The sequence below is a fragment of the Hibiscus syriacus genome, unplaced genomic scaffold, assembly GCF_006381635.1.
Source record: "Hibiscus syriacus cultivar Baekdansim isolate YM2019G1 unplaced genomic scaffold, ASM638163v2 tig00110318_pilon, whole genome shotgun sequence".
NCBI classification, from domain to species: Eukaryota; Viridiplantae; Streptophyta; class Magnoliopsida; order Malvales; family Malvaceae; genus Hibiscus; species Hibiscus syriacus.
This window is the reverse complement of record NW_024062677.1, coordinates 113,663-134,544: the sequence shown is the minus strand read 5'-3', so window position 1 is coordinate 134,544 and position 20,882 is coordinate 113,663.

Sequence of the window (20,882 nt, the reverse complement as noted above, 5' to 3'; positions counted from 1 at the left end):
ACTCGAACAATCTTCTGAAAACAGGTTCGCTCCCTATTGTTTCATGGAGTATAGAACTCGAACAATCTTCTGAAAATAAGTTCTCTCCCTATTGCTTCAGGGAGTATAAAACTTGAACAATCTTATGAAAATGGGTTTGCTCCCTATTGCTTCAGGGAGTATAGAATTCGAATCATCTTCTGCAAATGGGTTCGCTCCCTATTATTTTCAGGAAGTATAGAAATCGAACAATCTTCTTCAAACAGGTTCGCTTCCTATTACTTCAGGGAGTATAAAACTCGAACAATATTCTGCCAATGGGTTCACTCCCTATTGCTTCAAGGAGTATGGAACTCGAACAATCTTCTTAAAATGATTATGCTTCACTATTCTTCCATGAAGGCTTAAGATGATTTGCTTCGAAAGTCAAAATTTGGCTTAATTGTCGTATGAACCCCTCTTTTCAAGGTTTCCAAACTAGTTATCCCCATCTTGATGTTTCACATCTTCCATCCTCGGCTATCCTTGAGAAAACTGTAAATATTCAAGCCATCATGTAATTACGAATGCCATGATCCTACTCATGCCTAAAATGTATGCAATGATACAATTTAATGTGTTTTCTTCTTCGAATAAACACTCTCTCCTTTTAGTCTCAATAGAACTTGGTTTCATCTTGGGCACATAACATTTAACCAGTTCACCCTAGTTAACAATGTCAATACCATATCTTTCGGCTTAACAGGACTTTGACTTCTTTCTTTCTTGAAACTCGCTAGTACCCATGACCAACTTCTTGATAAATGACAATCTCTTAGGGTCATCTTTTAATGGCTGAGATTTTCTATGAATTCCAAGGTTTTAGCTTCCCATAACCATACAAACTTACATGTTAAAACCATTGTCAGCTTCAGAATACCTACATTTTCCATAACCTTTTGCATAATAATACAAAATGATCTCATGTACTTCAAGTTAAGCTATATATTTTAACCTTTCAAAATAAGATGCTTGAAAAAGGGAAATTAACAAGATAAACATCTATTTATTTATATAAATATAGAGAATTTTAAGGTAACTACATGACAAACTTTTAACTGGAAACAGTAAAAGAACAAAAGAGTAGGCATCTTCAAATATCAATAATGTAAATGCTTTTGAACTGGCACGCCGTTAGAATGACTCGAGTGTAGCTTCTGTAAAAAGGATCTCCAAAATTGTAATGATGCTTAAGAGTGTGAAGCTATTTTTGAACTCCCAAATATCCCATTATTGGATGCCTTAAACTAGTATTGAATCTCATGTGCATTCAATTTCTCCCCTGGTTGTTTCCATCGAGACTCGTTAATATTTAGTCTCAACCCTGATCATCAACTGCCATTGTTGTTACCCATATCAGGAGCTATTTTCACTTCCAAAATCAATTCAGAACCTTCACCATGCACAAATTCTGAATTTAAAACTAAACTCAAGTCTCCCTTTACGGGTTTTCAACTTTAGACCTGCTTTTATTTTCTCTATTTTTTTTCTTTTTTCTTTCTCTTTTTTCTTTTCTTTTTCCTTTTTTCCTTTTTTCCTTTTTTTTCCTTTTTTTTCATTTTTTCATTTTTTTTATTTTTCTCTTTTTCCTTTTCTTCTCTTTTTTTTCTCTCTTTTCATTTTTTCTCTTTTCTTCTTCAAGCAAAATACCTCTTAACTGCATAGGAATTAACTGGAGAGTAATTCCGATCCGTCCATTTCAGTTAAGACTAGAGCTCCCCTAGAAAAGCTTTCTTGATAACATAAGGTCATTCCCAATTGGGCATCCATTTTCCTCAGAAATCATATGAATAGGTAAAATCCTTCTAAGCACCAAATCTCATTCATATAATTCTCGAAGGCGAACTTTCTTACCATGTGCTCATATCATACATTTCTGTTACATCTAACCATGACAAATACCTTTTAATCTCTTTTCTTCTATTAAATTCAATTGGTCATACCTAGCTTGTACCAATTCTGCCTCATTTAGCTTCACCTCTGACAAAATCCGAAGTGAGGGAATTTCCACCTCAATAAGTAGGACAACTTCCATCCCATATACCAGAGAAAACGGAGTTGCCTCAGTCAACATCCGTACTGAAGTTTGATAAGCAAAAAGAGTAAATGACAACTTATCGTGCCAATCCTTATAAGTCTCGGTCATATTCTCTTTGAAACTTTTGATGTTCTTATTAGCCGCCTCTACTTCCCCATTCATCTTCGGGCGATAAGTGGTGAAATTATGATACTTTATTTTAAATTACTTACAGACCGAGTCCATCATCTTATTGTTTAAATTCAATGCATTATCGGAGATAATCTTCCCTGGTAAGCCATATCTACAAATGATCTCTTTCTTTAAGAATTTACATACTATCAACTGGGTATCATTTGCATAAGAAGCTGCTTCTACTCACCTAGTGAAGTAATCTATGGCTACCAGAATGAAATGATGACCATTTGAAGCTTTGGGTGAAATTTGGCCAATAACATCCATGCCCCCACATTGAGAATGACCACAGAGTTGTCATTACATGCAACGGATGATGAGGAGTATGTATCTTATCTCCATAAATCTGACATTTTCAGGCATAGCTAATACAATCACTTTCCATAGTTGACCAATAATACCCAAATCTCATAATCTGTCTAGCCATAACATGCCCATTAGCATGAGTAATACATATTCCTTCATGCACTTTTTCAAGAATCAACTTGGCTTCTTTCGTTTCCACACACCTTAACAAGATCTGATCCATACTTTTCTTGTATAGTGTCTCATCATCAAGCACATACCCTGATGAAATTCTTCTAATGGTTCTCTTATCAATGGTTCTCGTATCATTCTTAGTAGCATGTTCTGGATAACTCTGATATCTTATTTATTGCAAGATATCATAATACCAGGGGTTTTCATCATCATCTTCTTCAATATTAAAACAATGGAATGGATATCCATAAGCCTTCATTTCAATGAGTGACATATTTGAATGCTCATTCATCTTAAATGACGCCAGTGTGGCCAAGGTATCTTCCATTTGATTCTATTCTCTGGGGAGGTAATTAAAAGTTACTTCTTCAAATTCTTCAGCAAGTTTCATAACTAACTTACGATATTCTACAAGCTTGGGATCTTTTGTCTCCCATTCTCCCTTGAGTTGGTAGATTACCAAAGCTGAATCCTCATATACCTTGAGCATTTTTACTTTGCATTCAACAACAACTCTAAGACCCAAAACACAAGCTTCATACTCGGCTATATTGTTTGTACAATCAAAATTAAGTCGACTGGTAAAAGGATAATGCTCTCAGTCAGGTGAAACCAAAATTACCCCGATTCCATGTCTCATGGCATTTGAAGCACCATCGAAGTTCAACTTCAAATAGTTACTAGTGGATGTAACTTCTTTTTACACTGAAATGGCCATTAAATCCTCATATGGGAAATCAAAGCTCAATGGCTCATATTCTTCCGAAACCCTACTTGCAATGAATTCCGCTATAGCACTTCCTTTAACTGTTGTCTTTACATACTGGATATCAAACTCAGATAATAGGATCTTCCAATGAGCTAATCTTCCAGATAATGTAGGCACACCATTAGATACTTCAAAGGATCAGGCTTGGATATAAGCCGAGTAGTATGATACAACATATATTGCCTAAGCCTTCGGCCCATACTAAAGCGCAACACAACTTTTCAATTGGTGAGTATCTAGTCTCACATTCAGTGAACTTCTTACTCAGATAATAAATAGACCTCTCTTTTTTCTCAGTTTGGTCACGTTACCCCAGTACACACCCCATGGAATTTTCATAAACTGACAAATAAAGGATCAAGGGTTTGCCTGAAATGGGTGGCGCAAAGATTTAAGTATTCGACAGATATTTCCTCACTGCTTCAAAAGATTTTTGACAATCCTCACTCCATTCCCCTGAGTTATTATTGCGAAGAAGACGAAACATGGGATCACATTTTTCAGTCAACTGTGAAATAAACCGAGCTACATAATTCAATCTCCCAAAAACTCCTCTAACCTCTTTCTGTGTTCTTGGAGGTGGCAAATATTAAATGACTTTTAATTTATCTGGATTTATTTCAATTCCCTTTCGGCTCACTATGAATCCCAAAAGCTTCCCAGATGTCACTCCAAAAGTACATTTATTTGGGTTGAGTTTTAACTGGCATCTTCTTAGTATTTTAAAGAGCTTTCTTAAATTCCCAATATGTTCTTCCTCTGTCTTGGCTGTGACAATCATATCATCAACATAGACTTTTATTTCTTTATACATCATGTCATAAAATAACATCACCATGGACCTTTGATATGTTTCCCTTGCGTTCTTCAATCCAAACGACATTACTTTATAATAAAATATTCCCCACATGGTAACAAACATCATTTTTTTCATATCTTCAGGGTTTATCTTAATTTGATTATAACCAGAGAAACCATCTGTAAATGAGAACAAAGAATTTCCAGCAGTATTATCCACTAAAGTGTCTATATGTGGCAAAGGAAAATTATCCTTTGGACTAGCTCTGTTGAGATCTTTGTAGTCGACACACATTCGAACTTTCTCATCCTTTTCTGGCACTGGGACAATATTCGCCACCCACTCAGGATATTTATCCACCTTAAGAAACCCGTCATCAATTTTTTTTGTCACTTCGTCTTTAATTTTGAGCAGCATCTCATGTCTCATTCTTCTCAGTTTTTGTTGTACAGGCTTATACTCAGGCTTTATCGGTAGTTTGTGGATAACCAATTTTGTATCTAAACTTGGCATATCTTCGTATGACCAAGCAAACACATCCATGCATTCTTAAAGCAATTCTATCAAATCATGTCGTCCTTCAACAGACAGAGTGGTACTTATCTTTACTTCTTTCTTATCCTCATTCGTCCCCAAATTCAAAATCTCAATAAGCTCTTCATGAGGCAGAATATGTTTATCTTCATTTTTCACCATTTTCGACAATTTAAAAGGTAGTTCACATCCCTCATCATCATCACAATCTTTAATTTCTTCTTGACGTATAGGCTTTTCGAAATCAATCTCTGGGTCAGGGTCATTAGCATTCATATTATTGATATCTGAGTTCCTGAAAGAATAACTAAAGAGAAGATATATATACATATATACATATGAGAGAATCTTTTCCCATATAAATAAATAGAAAGAAATAATACATACATATATACAACAAATAATGAAAAAATGCATGAGAGAATGTGTTTCATTTTGAACTGATGGAATGCATCATTTATTGAAAGCAAGTAAAAACAAATAGCTTAACCCTTTATAGAAAATCACCCATTGCCCCAAGGTATGGACAACAGGGGAAAGTTCTAGTGCATTACTCTGTAAAAGACTTGTAAGCTACAGGTAGTTCTTCTACGGTCCAATTGTTCAACACGAAGCCCGGCGGTGCAGGGTAAATGCACATAGCTCTCATTTCTCCAAACTCATCATCAGTTATAACATTAATGCCAAAATCTCGCAAGGCATTCTCAACCATCACCTCATTATTCCTCGAATTCCCTTGAAACATATGCTCTCCTGATATGAAAGTGTTGTTCAATGATACGAAGATCAGGGGCTTCCAGCTAAGGTCTTCACCAGTCAATCTGGCTTTTCGCATTTTCTGACCCTTTTTAATTCCCCTCAGCTTTTCCCTCAAAGTTAGTTGATACCCCAAACCAAACTAATATCTTTTAGTAATAGGGTATATTAGATTCACCGATCCATGGAATTGACTTCCTAACCCTTTTCCAACTTTTACTCTTGAATTCTCTCGATCCTACCAACACGCGCTAATATCTCATTCATTGATTTCTATCTTTCCAGAAACACACCCCGGGTAACTTTAATTTTCTTTCAAAGCTTCTGTCACAGTATCCTTCACGAGTTACTCTCATGTTTTCATGATTGATGCATGTAAAAATACTTAAATTAAAGCAATACGAATACAAATTTGGATGTCAAATGCAAATGCAAAAGGTGTTAATTCCAAAAGTGACCACCATAGAACAACCTTCATTTAGACAACAAGATTCATTACACCATGTAGTCAAAATACAATTGTGATTCTTCATTTCTTCATTTCCTTGAATCGTACTTTTCATGGAATCTAATATTGCACTCCTCAGTTATCGGCATATTTTATCACCTTTGATGACGTCGGACGTCCTTAAATTGAATCTTGGGATCTTCATCTTAACTTTCAATTCAAAGTGGTCTTCATGTCTTTGTGAAGGGTCTTCTCGTCCTTGGTATTACTGCATCTATCACTTGAGGGAACATCTTTGTCCTTCACTCCTTTGAAAGAAGTCTTCGATCAACTTCAAACTTCTTCATTCATTGGATGTCTTTCTTCATGGATCAGTCTTTAATCAGTTTCAAATTTCTTTATTCATCAGATGTCTTTCTTGATGGATCAGTCTTCAATCAATTTCAAATTTCTTCATTCATCGGATGTATTTCTTCATGAATCCTATGAACATCTTTGGATCTCCCAATTCTGACTACATGGTCAAGAATTTCTTGTCTCATTATGACCAACCTTCTTATTAGTCAATCACTTGCAAATTAACACCTTTGGATGACACGAAGATGCAAATGCAATAAATGTAGAATAAAATAGACATAAAACCAAAATGGATTAGTGCACATAATATAAACAAAATAATAAGTATCGAAATAAATAAAACCTACCCTCACATGTTGACTACCCAATCATGTTTTAGTAGATCCTACCCAACATGATATCAACCCCCATGCTTTGTCATTCACAAAAAATCCTATCTGCATGATATCTAATTCGCATGATGATTTGAAAAATAAACCTAACCGCATGATTTCTTGTTCGCTTACATTTACTTAGAAAATGAAATTAAACGACTCAAAAAGCTTTTCCTTGTGTACCCTCCTCATGGGACTCCTAAGGTTCGGGTCAGGCTCGACCTAAGTTTGGGCTCTATGTTCACCATATGATGGGTTAGGTTATAAAGCAATAGGTTCTCGAATTATCTTTGTCGGTGCCCCCTTGGGCTACCAAACCCTCAATCCTGATCCATCACAGACTTTAGAGGATCGAGTTCAATTCGAGGGAACACACATCCTTATATTCGTGTGGAGGTGAATACCATCACGAGGACCATAAGGCGTGATCTCCATGAGCGATCCACTATCCTATTCGGAGGTGAAAACCACACGAGGGCATAGTCTCTCACTCCTACTTAAACAGGACAGAGTAGGGTTTTAGCTCATGTTATGCAAATGCAATTGTGCAGTGTGTGGGAAAAAGTTAAAATAAAACAACATCTAATCACAAAACACTCAAAAAATCCTCCTTAAACACATAATTAATCTGAACCCATCAACAAACATATCAATACAACTATTTATTGGTTAATTATAAACAAACGATACTAAAACCAAACAAGGGATCAAAAACCAGATTAAAACGAAGTTATAACTTTCAATTGCAAAGACAATCTATTAATCGATTATAAGTCTTACTCTCTAAAAAAAGTCCCCAACGGAATCGCCAAGCTATCGAAACGATTTTTTTCTAAGTGAGAAGCGAGATTTGGAAATCCGCACCATTTTTAATTTCTTCTTGTGATTAATTTTTAATTAAAAAGTAATGTGATTTAAAAAACGTCTTGTTTCGAAAAATTTGGGATTTCTTTTTTTAAAATAAAACGTACGGTTCGAGGAGTCGCCACCAATCTTTGATTAGGGTGTGATTGGACACCCAAAAACGTTTTGCCATTTTAAAATAAAATAATTTTAATTAAAATGACAATTTGTGGTTTATGTTACCAAAAAATGAGTTCGGGAGTCAGTTACGTGTGGGGTAGGATTAGCACCCCCACAGCGCCCTAAATCGGTACCTAGTCGATTAATTAACGTCTTTGCAATGAAATTTACAAGTTCGATTTTAATTTGATTTATGATCCCTATAAAACAACAACATATGAATTTTACAATATTCGAAAGCACCAAAATAGATTAAATTAAAATTACCCAGCCTTTAGAAAGATAAAGAATATTCAATTATTTAAAAAATATCGAGACCAGATCTTAAATGAGTTATAATAACCTTTTCTAGATAAATTTAAATAGCCGAATATTTATTTTCTTCCATTCCCAAATTTTAAAATGATTAATCAATTTTTTAGGTGTCACTAATGGGATACACTTCTAATTTAAAATCGTCAAAAGTAGATATTTAATAAGTTAAGACAACCCACTTAAAATAATTTTAAATTAAAAGGGTATTACCCTTAATCCTATTTTGTAATAATGTCGAGTTATGCACGTGAGGATAGCATAAATATTATGCAAAAAGGATGTCATGCAAAAATTAATTGAACAAATATTATGATTAAAAATATCATGCAACATTCGATCAAGATAAATGACTAGTCCTATATGCACGCAGATGAATAAAATGGAACTTAAATTAAGCATTATACTACCTCATCTAAATTAAATACGAGAAGTTTAAGCATGAGTAACCATAGCGTTAAAATTAAGGTATAATATTAAAACAAAGGGAACAAATTTAGGGTTAAAATTATAAACTATGCCCACCTTACATCGTAAAAACATAATAATAACTATATTCCAGATATTAATGTTCAAATAAACCCATACAAAGGATTTAAATAAAAATAAGATCTAACATGATACTTCAAACGTATAGATAAGTAAGAAATTAAAGTAATTAAATCTGGGGACTAAATTAAAAAATTAACTGAATAATTCGAGGACTTAATCTTAATACAATGAAGAAATGCAACATGGTGATCAAAATAGTATAAATCAAAATTATGTGTAAATAAATTGGAAATATGACAAGGACCAGAATGTGATAACACGCCTAAATTATAAGGACTATATTACAATTGTTCATTTATTAACACCTACAAAGTGAAAAATTACAAAATCAGTACATCATAATTGAAGTAAATGTGAAAATAACTTTAGAAGGGACCAGAACGCAAATAAGCTTTAAAAAAGGGACTAAATAACAATTCTACCCTAAAGGCTCGGTTGCTAAAAGCTAATTTACCCAAATGCTTTAATATAAAACCTAAACTAAAAATAAATCTAACCTAATTGTAAACTAAACCCTCAGCCGCATCAAACTCCCTTCTACCTCTACTTTCTCCCTCACGCTCACAAAACAAAAGGGAAAAGAGAGACCTCTCCCCAAACAGCCCCAACGCTCGCTCAACCATCGAATCACGGTGGTAACTCATTCCCACGACCATCGTTCAAACTCCTGGTAAGGCCTTAAATAAAACCCAAGCTCATCGGTTCTCCCTCTAGACCACAATCCCAAGGCTAAAGCTCACTAAACCAACCCCTAAATCATGAATAACCCTCTACCCCAACATGCACGGCCAAAAGGGCCTCCGGTGGACCATTATACACCTACGAAGGGACCAATCACCAGGTAAAACACTAACTCTACTCTTTACTGTTCTGGTTCCAAGAGTATTTTTGTTTACTAACTTCACTCGGTTTCATTGACAAAGAAAACCGAACGGAGATAAAATGGAGTTAACGAGACTCCATAAACGTGCTCACAACCCAAGTAGCCCCTTCCCAAATGTCTTTTTTAGTTTTACAATAATGACAGCATACGCAAAATAAAGCCAAATTCGAAAACAAAAGAAATTGACGAAACTGTAGTTATATTGCCTTTTCTGATTTTGAATTATGCGATTACACACTTATTTTTTTGTTTCAACGAATCCCCCTTGTCTGTTGAAGAATCCCCCTTCCTTACAAAACTGTCTTCACTCGATTTTTTATCCCCCTTTTGTATCACTGCTTTCCAAAGATCCCCCTTCGAATTATCCTCTGGTGATGGTTTCAGTTCTCCTCCACTAATGTTTTTTCCCTCCTCCTCTTGAAGCTCAAAATTCCCCTCGGTTAATATTAATTCCCTTCTCCTTTATTTCTTTCATTTCACCGAATCCCTCTTGTCCTCTTGTTTGATTTTCAGATGCTGATGTTTTTAAGTTGAGAAAATAACTTCAGTGACCGAAAATGCCTTATAATATACGATTTTAACCAACTTTTTTTGGATTTGCGAAAATAACTAACAAATTCGCAATGCGATATCAAATTTGCAACATGAACTCTAATTTCGCAACACAGTTTCCAAATTCGCAACTCAGTTTTGAAATTCGCAACTCGAATTTATTTTTAGCAATGTGAATTTGGAATTCGCAATACAAAATTCAAATTCGCAAAGCGCATTTATTTTCGCAACGTGAATTTTATTTTCGAATTCGAAATACAAATATTAATTTCGCAACACAAATGTAAACAATATATCCCGTAAATCTCAACTCATAACTAAAACCCTAAATCACAACTCAGTCTCATCTCCATCTCTCACTCTCTACGACGACATCCGTCCTCATCTCCGGTGACATCTGTCCCCATATCCGGTGACTCCCCTCCATCTCCATCTCTCATAGCAACCCTCTCATAACCATTCACAGCCACAAATGGAAAATCAACCACCGAAGGTTAGTTTTTTTTAATTATTTTTATTTTGAAATTTTTGTATTATTATTAGATTTTTCATATTTAAATTGATGATAAATTTACTCGTAATTTCAATATATAGATTAACCATTTCACTTAGATTGCTTAGTAAATTCATTCGGTTACTGCCAATACTGCTAAACTGTTTAGTCTTTAACCCTGTGAAGTTAGTATTTGTCTTTTGGTTGAAGTAATGCAATTCATTCAAGTTTCAATTTGCATAAGAAGAGTAGTTTATTCTTGAAACTTAAATTCACAACACGAAAATGACAACGCGAAAATGAAATTCGTAACATGATTTTAGTTTTTCGCGTTGCGAATTTCGTGTTGCGAATTTCATTTTTGAGTTGCAATTTTCATGTTGCGAATTTAAGTTATAAGAATAAGCTACTCTTCTTTTGCAAATTGAAGCTTGAATGAATTGCATTACTTCAACCAAAAAACAAAGACAAATACTAACTTCACAGTGTTGCGAATTTAAGTTTCAAGAATAAACTACTACTATTCTAGAATGTTGTCCTTGAACCTGCACTAAACCTATATGTTGTCCTTTTAAATGTTTATACTTACTTCTGGAATGTTATCTGATGCATTTTGTGAACTATGATAGAATAATGACTTGGGTGAATGTCGGGCTAGTTTGAAACATATTTGGCTATATTTTCTATGTTTAATATCATGTCTGTTTATTGTGTATAATTTGTAGTTTTTGGTATATTATTAGTATATCTAACTTGGTATGTTTATTGTTTTTGTTAAGAATTTTTTCGGTTGCATTGACTTTAAGGAATAAATTAAGCCTAGCCACTACAATTGCGTCGACACTTACACCTGTCCAAAGAAATTTTTTTGAGAATACTTGTTTTGGGCCATGGCTGAAAGTATAACATCCAGGTGGAGATGCTATGTTGACTCATTTGTTTCTTCAGACCATGACTAACGAACTACCTAAGGGGATACAACGTGGTAATGAGGAGATATGGTTTCATTTTTCATCGGCGTATACTCGTTTAGGGCGGGAGGAGTTTTACTTAGTCACTGGTCTACGTTTCGGACAACACGATGAATTAGGTCCGTACACTAGTCATATCGCCCGCCCATCATGGTTATTTTGGGTTTTTCCTGAGCTGGCAAAGGTGAAGCCCACTTTACACGTCGACGATTTGAGAAGATTACTTCTTAAAGATGGTTTTACTCGGATGTATGACCTTGATGTTGTCCGAGTATGCCTTTTGTTACTTTTGTATGCCAGATTTTTAGCCAAAGAGGGCAGAAAACCTATTTCTCAGGATTTAATATTATTGGTAGAGGACCTAGATGCATGGAACGCGTTTTCTTTTGGGTTCATATCAATGGAAAGCTACTTGGAAAAATTATCGTCTGTCTTTGAGGACTGTCGTAATTTGCGTGGGCATGGTTCCAAATACACTTTGGCAGGCTTTATTTGGGCCTTTAAGGTAAGAATTTCTATATAATGTTTCCAAAATTAATTACTTAACAATTACTAAAATTAATGTTTGTGTATTATATTGTTTGTAGATTTGGATATTTGAGGCATTTCCCAGCATGCGTACTTATGCCATCAAGAATTCAAATGATATTCCTAGGGCTATTACTTGGAGGAGGATCCGTATGTTGGATTGGGAAGATTTACTACCATATAAGACGATGAATGATGTAAGTTAACACAAATACTACCATATATAAACAAGTTATTACTAGTAGTCGTTTGACTTTGTTTGGACTTTTATATTGTTAGGAGGCAAACTATCCATTACAGACATTGACACCCACAGAGGCTGAGCTTGCCAGTGATTAGTGGCAAGCTAGTTGGCATTTTTTTAATGGGACAGATGATGAGCACCCCCCACTTTGACACCGAGATCCATCACCTCATCGAGCCTCTTCTCCACTTCGACACCGAGATCCATCACCTGATCGAGCCGATTCTACACCTCGACACCGAGAGGTGCTTTATGTGATGAGGTCGGTGCTTTACGTGACGACAATGGTGCATGGCATGATGAGGTAAGGTCTTTACGTGGTGAGGTAGTTGTTTTACGTGATGATAATGGTGTTTTACGTGGTAAGGTATCTGCTTTACGTGATGAGGTAGCTGCTCTACGTGAGATTGTTTCTTTGTTGAAGAATGAGGTTCATACTCTACGCAATGAGGTAAGTTTATTTAATTTTATAAGAAATACTATACTAAAAATACAAATAACCTTTTTCGGCATTATTTATTTACTGATTTATGTATTAATTTATTTTTAGCGGCCCGATAAGGTAGGTGCTTTACGTCTGGTTTTTCTTGTACGACGGGGTTCACGCATCAGACGTCGTGGACGTGCCATTACATCTCCTTTCACCCCAATAGTTCCAAGATTGTGTAAGAAAAAGCCCGATCCACCTACCATTGTTCAGGATCCACCTCCATTGTTCAAGATTCACATGTCATCGTTCAAGAGGTTCATCTCATCGTTCAAGAGGCATCTCCCATCGTTCAGGATCCACCTCCCACCGTTCAAGATCCACATGGCATTCAATATATTGGTAAACCCCCTCTTGTGCCCGGTATGATGGATCAGAGTTGGCTTTCGTATCAGTTACCGGCTAGTACCATTCCTCAACACGAAATATGCACACTACCGGACTCCATTATGGATAATACCGTTTGGGCTAAGACCGCAGTTGATTTTTATCTACATGAGCGGAGCCAGGGGTGCTACACTGACATATGCAAAATCGACAATACACGTTTGTTTCTTGAGCGGTCTTGGTGGGGTGTTTTATTAGGGGTTGAAGAGAATGGTTATTTCAAATAGGGGGTAAGTATTATATCCTTTTTATATTGATTTTGATTATTTTTTAAAAAATTTATTAAATTCACTAATATATGTATTTTTTATAAAACAACATATTGATGCATGGGTGTCACGTCTTCTGATTCTAAGAAAATTGAAGAAAATAAAAAGACGCGATGGACTATTATGCCTTCGTCTTTTCACATAACTCACTTGCAAGATCAGAGAGACGCTTCATATGCGTTGGGTAATGGCAAAGCTATCATTTATCCTGCGTGGTGGGAGGTCGATAAGGTTAATATTTATTTTTGCATATTTAAAGATGTTCATAAAATTTATTTGATGTGCATAGTTGAAGTATTATTTATTATATTGTAGGTGTTTATCTCTGTTATGGAATGTCGTCATTGGATTCTCGTCGAGCTTCAGCTCCCATCCCTGAAAACGATAGTATATGAAAACATGCTGAATTACATACCATTATCTGATTTGAAAGATATTATTTGTAGGGGATGGAGCGATCTTTTGGCTAAATACTTGGAAGTGATTGCTTATTGGACTAATTCAGGAAACAAGAAGCCAAAAAAGTTAAAAGTTACAATGATGAGAGATGAGACAGCGCCACAACAAACGTCGGATCCAGAGGGGATTGTGGTCCTCTTGTATGCATGTGCTTGAACATATGACGAGAGGAGGTAAACAGTTTCTACATCTAACAGATAGAGATAAAGGTGCAGTAGGGTTATGGTTTCGGCATTTAATGGCTAGAGAGATATATGCGAGACGTTGTGTAACATCCTCAATACCAGGTTAATGACCATTGTAAAGTTTCAGAAATTGGTGATTAAAGTAGGATAAATGAATAGTTCAATGATTTATTGGAAATATGATGAAGGTTATTTAGTAATTATATAATAAATTAAAGGGTAAAATGGTCAATTGACAAGTAAGATTTTTATTTTCCCTTTATAAGATAAGGGAACCACGTGGAAGAGGAGAAATTCTCCAGCGTTTTCTTTCTTCTTCTTCTTCATTCTCCCGTATCTCCAAGCTCAAAGGTGAGTTCAATTTCAACTGTTTAATTCTTGGATTTATAAGTTGATTTTGATTATTTGAGTATTATATAATCTTAAGGAAAGCTTATATAAACTTTAAACATCAAGAATAGAGAATTAAAAAAGGAAATTATATGAAGGGTGTAGAAATGGACTTTTGTTATAGAAAGGTTTTTGAAGTTCTAAAGCTATATTTGACTTGTCAAGGGTCTAATTAAGAATTTAGAAGCAATAGAATGGAATTTGGAACATGTTAGAAATTGAGTATGATTCTTGAATTTCATAAGGAATATAGGATTTTGAGGTTAAAGATGATTTACATGGATATAAGTTAGTTTAAGTAATGATAGTTGAGTTTAATGACATAATAGGGGATTAAAATATAAGAATTAAGGGAAGAGTTGATGATTTTCGTGCTAAAATGATAGTTCTAGGCTATGTGCATCGATGCACATTCAATGTGCACCGATGCATCAAGGGTAAATCTTTAGAAATTATTCAGTGTGTATCGATGCACAGGAAGTGCATCGATGCACCTCTTAAAAATGGAAACATCGAATGCAATTGGTGCATCGATACATAAGGAGTGCATCGATGCATCCCCTTAAAATGAAAACATCGAAGGTGATTAGTGTATTGATGCATGGGTAGTGCATCAATGCACATGTTAAAGAATGCATCGATGCACTGTAGAATGTATCATGCACTTCAAGAGGAAATTGAAATAGACATTTCTTTTAGTCTAAGAAATGATAGATTAGAGTATATCAATTGGATACTATATGTATCAATATGTGATTATGTAGATATCGAACACGAACAAGTTCCGGAACGATCATCAAGTTAAGATTCGATCGAAAGAAAGGAAATCATAAAAGTGGATTGGAACTTAGTGAGGCTCAGGTGAGTGCATATTAGATCGTATATGATATAAAATGGAAATAAGACTTGCGACAAGTCTATTTCCTATAGTGTTATGCATAAATTCATGAACATGTGTTTGTTATGAATTATATGTTGTTGTAGGTATGATATGACTTGTATGAATATATGTTTATATAATGAATAGAATGCATATATATTATATGAATATAAGAGATTAAGTGAAAGAACATAGATGATATGCAGGATTATATCAGAATAAGATATGATATATATGTTTATGAGAAACCATGCAAGTGATATAAACTATGTGATATGAATATGTGAAATATGATACAAAGTGATGTAATTATATGGTCACAAGAGATAAGAGACAGGTGAAAGTGAACTATGTGATTATATGAATATGTGACATGATATATTGTTAATGCCCATGTTATGTGTAAAGAGAGCTAGATGTATAGTTGGCATGCCAAGAGTTGAGGGTCTACGTGGTCCTTCGGGATATATATGTATCCTTTGGAACATTTACAGGGTCTTTTGACACAGATTTGATCCACTGGAATATGTATATGGTTCTTAAGGAGTGGTCCTTCGGGACAAATACAGTACATAGGCATTCGGGACAAATCTCATAGCCCCTAGTGGGACCCCATACGAGCTGTGGTGACAGCATAGTGCACAACCTCCATAGACTCACATATCTACAGTTCTCAGAAATGTACATGGCCTAGACAAAGATATAACAATAAATATATTACATGTGAAGAATATGCTTTTTTGATATATGTTGATATGTGTATTGCACGAGTCATATGATGATATGTGTATTGTTTGGTTACATGAAGTATATGTTGGTTAAAAAGGTTAGGTTCAAGAGGATATGATCAACACATATAAATGATAATAATATGGATAGTGAAATAAGATTAATGAAGTAAATGATGAGTGTATGTTTCTGTGTATATTTGATTATACGTAATGTTATATTGTTTTGTGTGATAGCATAGTATGATATGTTCAAGCATGGTTAAGAAGTTAAAGTTTCTCTTATAAGTTTAATGCCTCACTAAGTCATAGACTTAGCGTGTGAGTGTTTCACACGTAGGTTCTGGAAAGCAAAGTGAGAAGCTAAGAGGAGCAAGACAGGTCAACATTTTCCTTACAAAGTTTCAGATCAGAAAATAGATGATTTAAATGTGTTTGGTTAATCTGAATATAGTTGGCATGTACTAATTGATTGAGTTGAATATGCTCTGATTGATTTTGGTTATTTTGGTCAATTTATGTAAATAAACAGTTTTTATTTTAATGAAAGTTTTAAATTCTCTTTGAATTTTGTCAAGAGTCAAAGTTTGAAAAGTCAATGTGACACCTCAGACTCGTATTCAGGTCGGATACGGGTTGAGGGTGTTACACGTTGCCTACCTGCATCCGGGTGCTGAAAGTGTGCATAAACAATCATTTGTTATTGGTAAGTTTGAGTAAGAGTTGTTAACCTTACTCTTTGTTTTAGATGAAATATTGATCAAAAGTAGTTTGAAAATGTTTGGTTAAGTACCTAGAATTCAATAATTTCAGCTCATATTTGTTGGTTTTGGTTGTGTAGAAAATATCATGGCCATAACGTTTCTGCAGGTTAATCCTTCCAGATGTTATAATTTCTGACCAATGTCTGTAAGCTCCCTATTGTTAGGAGCATTTGGATGTACTGTATGGGGTAAATTGATGTATCAATGTGTTGTAAAGTGTAAATAAATTTTTTTTGTTTAATTAATTTGTTGTTTAATTTCAATATGCATTATGTTGAAGGCAATAAAGACTTGTTGAAGACACACTACCTTTAATAAAATCGAATTCGCAACGCGATTTTCGCGTCGTGAATTTTATTTTCGTGTTACGAATTTTATTTTCGCGTTGCGAATTTGAATATCGAGTTGCGAATTTGAGTTGCGAATCGGAGAAGTTCACAATAACCATCTTTTTTCTAGTTTCAATTCAAGGCAAACACCTTCAAAAAGATAACAGACAACAATCTGATAAGTGATAACAACTGAACAGATCATAGCAATGTTCAAACTCAAGTCACTAATGCATGCCTAACTGAAAATGTATGCATTCACACATAAAATACACAAAATACAACGTTTGCATTTAAAAATCACCTAAGTTAATAGTCCCAAAAGGTGAAGGTGGTTGTGATTGCGATTTTGATTGCGATTTTGATTTCTTTTTTCTTGGCAGCATATGAGCTTTGGATTTTGATGAGGATCCATATTTTGGTAGAGGAAAAGATGATTGTGATGGCACTGGTGATCCATAGGTCAACCTTGTATAACCATTTTCCTTGCACCGACTACATGTCGATATATTCTTCTCTTCACCCTTAGACGGCATACGGTCGTGATTTTTTGGTCAGCCAGGTAGCCTTCTGTCCATGACTGGTGACAAAATTGTTTGTAAGTCATCTGGTATGTCCCATTCAGAAGGATGTGGAATAGGGTAGACAATCTCAGCATAAGTCTGTCGATATACTTTTGTAGTGTAGCAATCCATAGCGTATGCGCTTGAATCATCTTGGTTTAGATGAAGAGCAACTTTTATAACATGGCTACACGGATAACTAGATGTTTGCCATTTCATACAACTACACGTCTTTGCATTTAGATCGACAAGCCCATTTAAGTTATTATCCAAGACTTTAAACAAAGTATTTGAACATGGTTCAACTCTCCATAACGTTGACTTCACAACACGTTTCGTTATCTTTTTTTCAGTCCATGGTGTAACACGATGTTCTAATGTTCCTGTAAATTTAAATAAATAATACTTAGTAAAATCTATTAAATATGATAAGTTACGAATTTCAAGAAATAATACATGCATGGTTTCTTTTCTTGTAGTACCATTGTTGAATAGAGGCTCGAAAAAACTCCATTAACATAGTAATGGGTAATTTTCGGGAATGAAAACTTAGAGCGTTGATTGATTCTGCACTATTAGACGTCATGAAACCACATCTTGTTTCAAGTTGATGTACTCTTGACCATCTTTCAAACCCGACATCTTCTAGTGTTTGAGCACATTGAGGCAAAACACGTCTTAAACATTTATATGCTTATTAAAATCCACTTCCCGATAAGCTTTTACAATCTTCCAGTATGTCCATTTGTGATTTTTTATACCAGCAGACCTTGATTTTAGATTTATGTACAAATGAACACCACAAAGTCCATGAAAAGCATCTGGGAAACACCTTCTACTAGCGTTGTCAATTGAGTTTGCCCTATCGGATATGATTTTTAGATTGCTAATAGGACCTATGCAATCCCTAAGATGCCCCATAAACCATGTCCATGAATCAGAGGTTTCAGATTTGCCAACCCCATAAGCTAATGGCAATATCCCATTATTAGTATCCATGGCTACTGTTAATAAGTTTACTCCAAGGTATCGACCTTTCAAATGTGCTCTGTCAACTATAATAACTGGGCGCATGCAAGTAATAAACGAATGAATCTACAAAATAATATACACAAGAAATATAATCATTTAAATGTGAAATGCATGTAACTAACAAAAATGAGTCAACAAAATTATATTGATTTACTAACCGCAACACCAATGGCGATAAACAACAACTCAAAACGTCCATCTCTATCTGTTTTGACATGAGTTACTGACCCAGGATTTTTCAGCTTTAAATTGTGACAATAAGTCGGCAGTTGGGCAAACGATGCTTCTGGCGACCCCCTCAACAATTCCAAGGCATAACATTTGGCTCTCCAAGATTGAGAATATGAGATACTAATCTTGAACCGAGCATTCATGTCAGTCATAATTTCATGTCCTCGATATACCCTGCCATTCAAAAACATTAACTCAGCCAGAAAACCACCCAACATCTTTTTGTTTGCCTGTCTATGGTGAGGAAAAACTTGGGTTCTTGAACATGTATGTTTATCAATAAAAGTCCTAACTTGAAACATTTCACAATCTTTTATCCTCTTTGCAATCATACGCCACGTACAATTTTTTGTCAATCCTACACTTTGTTTCGAAACAATCTTTGCTTGATTTGTTAACTTTTAGTTGATAGCCATCTTCCACACATTTTGTATACAAAGCTATCTTCAAGTCTTCCTTTGTATAAAACAATCATCTTTCTTGATACGAATAACTTTTGTGTAACAATCAACTGCTATCTTTACCAACTCTTCTTCCGGTATCTAAAGTAATTCTCGCATATTCTAGTTATACTCTCGTGGCATTTTCTTCTTTTTCTTTTCTTCGTGGACTTCTTCTTTCTCTTTTTCTTCTTCAGGGTTATATGAATTACAGAATGGATGTTCAACATGTTCATTCACAGCCGTAACTTCCTCCTCATTATCATCAACAACATCTTCTTCAGCAATGGTTGTTTCATCATCAAAATTCAGGTATTGACCAATATCAAAATCATTACACGCAGGGTCTGTTTTTTCTTTTGAAACATCATCAAAATTCGAGTATTGACCAAGATCAAAGTCCGGGTATTGACCAAGATCAAATTTCGAATATTGACTAGTACTCACATTTTTTTTCTGTTGGCTCATCATCGTCTAATTGGACAATACGAAAACCGGAATTTGGTGCTGAAATTTGATTGGGATTTGGATTAGGGAAAGGTTGTGGGTTTTGATATTGTGTTTGGTATTGGAAATGTGGTGAAACAAAATTTTCTTGGTGATGAAATTGTGGTGGAACCATGAAATTTTGAGGTTAATAACAACGTTGTACAGTGTGAGCACCATAAACTGGGGCTGAAGAACTTAGTTGATTACTACCCGTTACTGACCCAGCTTCACTACTTCTAGGTTCAACAACATACAATGTAACATCATCTTGCGAAACACTAATGTAAGCAATGAATCTTTCAACATCTTCATTGTCGGTTAACAAATAAAACTTTACATTTTCTCTGATAAGATAGCCTAAATCCACTTAGAGGCTCTAAATTCAATTTCTTTGAAACACGTAAACTTTACATTTTCTCTGATAAGATAGCCTAAATCCACTTAGAGGCTCTAAATTCAATTTCTTTGAAACACGTAACATTAGAGTTTCATAAGTTAACTTTTTTAATGACAGTTTTAGTTGAAGATTCATGGGTAAAGGCATATATTGTAAAACACTATTAACATCCATAACACAAATCTATCCAAACATAATCAACATTAGATGATTTCATTCTACAAATTGTAAATTAATTTGCTAAACAAACGAGCTATAAACTAGAGATATCATCACTAACTTAGAGAAAAACATACCTTTATTAAGTTGATAGTTGATAATTTGGGAGAGAAATCATTGAAAATTATATAGAAATAAAATTATGTAAAAAAATAGAGATAGGGAAGGATGTCGTTGAATATAGGAACGGATGTCGTCGGAGAGAGTGAGAGATGGAGATGGAATGAGTTGCGATTTAGGGATTTAGGTTGAGTTGTTGATGCTGCGTAGTTTATATACCCAAAACATTTGTGTTGCAAAAATAAATGCTGTTGCGAAATTAAAATTC